This window comes from Herpailurus yagouaroundi, unplaced genomic scaffold (genome assembly GCF_014898765.1).
Source record: "Herpailurus yagouaroundi ecotype Mexico unplaced genomic scaffold, PumYag 140, whole genome shotgun sequence".
NCBI lineage: Eukaryota > Metazoa > Chordata > Mammalia > Carnivora > Felidae > Herpailurus > Herpailurus yagouaroundi.
Window position 1 is genome coordinate 40,862,075 of NW_024412395.1, and position 2,630 is coordinate 40,864,704.

Sequence of the window (2,630 nt, forward strand, 5' to 3'; positions counted from 1 at the left end):
CCCAAAAATAAATAAATGTTGGAAAAAAAAATTTTTTTAAATAAAAAAAATTTAAAAAAACAATTCAAAAAATAATTTCCATATATTTTTGCATAAAGTGAGGTACTCTTATATTGTATATATACTGCAATTTTCCCTCTTTAAAACTAACACAGGAGAAAAATGTAACTCTGTAGATGGCTCCTGACTGCTTCTGTTTGAGAAAAGAATTGTCAATTTACCCCCAGATGAGCCTCTGAGAGCTTAATTGGAGTTATTATCTGCTACTAAATCATAGTTAAGGCACTCTTCCTTCACATTTGGCAAATGTGGGTATTCTGGACTTCTCTGATCAGACTTTAGGTTGTTATTCCAACCAAAACGGTCCCAGGTAATGGGGGGGGGGCAGTCAAAAGCATAGCTTATTGTCTACTAAATAAAAGTTACTTTCTGTAGAGCATTTTCTAATTCATTAAGTACTTTTTACCATATTTCGTTTAATCTTCACCACAAACCTGTGAGGCACAGATTCTATCCTCCTTATTTCATAGATGAGAGGCCAGAGACTTAAAAGGACTAAACGAATTGCCAGGAATCACAAACAGTAACTGCCAAAGTCAGCACTGGGATCTAGATTTTATAACTCTAGTGTCAGTGCCTTTTATACAACTTGCTGAGAAGAGGGAAAGTACCACTCCCAAGGTGGAGAATATTTAAAAAAAAAATTCTTTAATGTTTATTTATTTTTGAGAGAGAGAGAGAGGGATACAGAATCCAAAGCCGGCTCTAAGCTCTGACTGTCAGCACAGGAGCCCCACGCGGGGCTTGAACCCATGAACTTTGAGATCATGACCTGAGTTGAAGTCAGACGCTTAAGTGAGTGAGCCACCCAGGCGCCCCTCCAAGGTAGAGAATATTAAAATGCATTTGTTATACTTAAAGTTAACAGCACATTTCTTTTTAAGCCATCTTAACCAGACTCAACAACATTTATTGGAGGGATTACTACCTGATTGCATTACCTCAGCCTTCCTAAACATGGAAAATTTCTATTTCCCCCTATAGACCATTTCACCATCAGAAGACTGAACTAAACCTATGTTTAAAATGTTAATCAGATGGCGTACCATCTTAAAAAAAATTCTCCCAGGATTTTAGTTACTCCATTATTATTATAGGGAAATGTGACCCCCTGAATCTATTTCCCTATTTTCTTCCCTCTGTGGATTCCTTATCAGTTTAAATAATTCACTGCTTCGCCCCTATTGGATGAGCTTTTACAATATTGGCAGGGCATGTGCTAGACCTACAGAGGGGGTTATATGTTCCATTAGATGACTTTTACTTTGACTGCCTGGCTAACTGTATACAACTGCAGTTTTTGACATCCTAGGATGAATGTCTGCTGTTAGCCTACCTCTGACCATGGTGTTGATACAAGTGTGTGACCATGAATTGTTACATACCCAGGAACTGTGTAGGGTATGTAATTTAATTGCTTTTCCCAGCGGATTTCTAACTATAACCCAATTTATTTCAGTATTCCCCATGCCCTTAAAAATGCTTTTCCCCCGAAAATGTTAAAAGGGAAAGGAAGAATGAATGGACCAAAGGAGAATGAATTATGTAAACTTGAAAAGACACTGCAAGATAGGCGAAAAAGCATTTGTGGGCTGAATTATTTGGAGTCTGGATTTCCTACCTGGCCTAAATTTTTTTTTTTTTTTTTGTCCCTTCTCAGTTTTTGTATTTAATTACTACACTGTTTTAAACATTTCACTTCTCACTATGTATTCTATACTAGGCATACCATAATAAACACTGGCTCTGATCCTAACTTAGGCTTGATTTAAAATAGAAGTACTTAAGAATCTGAGCAAGGGGAAAAAAGCATACTAACACTCATGAGACACATTCTTTTCTCACGCCTTCCTCAGCCTATTGCCCTGGGCAGTAAATTGTACATTAAAATAGCCAGTTTATTATTTGCTGTTTTCTTTCACTCTGCTGAGAAAAGCTACATTGCTGGCAAACTGACAGAAAATTTTAAAACAGAATCCAATATATTGTATGTATGTTTGGTGAATATGTTCAAACATACAACACTAATGTGATCTATATTTGTCTTTTAATTATTTTTTTCAGCTGGAATCCATAGAAATGTAATGACTGAGCTTTTAAAATTCAATGGGATGAGCAGAAATACCATAAGGAAAGCAAGAGGTGATTCTTGCTCACCCCCCACCCCTAAAAATAAAAGCAATCACCTAACAACTAACTAAAAATATCTTTTATTTTTTTAAGGGAAAGGCAGATATTTAAAAAGCATCGAAATTCATTTCTTGAACGTGTGTTTCAACTAATACTTCACATTTTTAGATTCTTAGAAAATGTTTAAGTCTTTCTCTTATAGACTTAATCTTAATGCCCCCCCCCACTTCATCCCCTCCCATGAATTGTGATTACTATGAGTTTTGGGGCTCGTCTTCTAGAAAATGTACCATTTTCACTCACAGCTTAAGACAGCTTTGATGTTCCTAGTATGACATACTGTATGTAATGTTAGCTGTTCAAAGCTGGAGATCAGATTGTGCATAATAACATATGTAGTTTGGATTATATAAACACTACAGGAAGAAGGGGAGACAGGG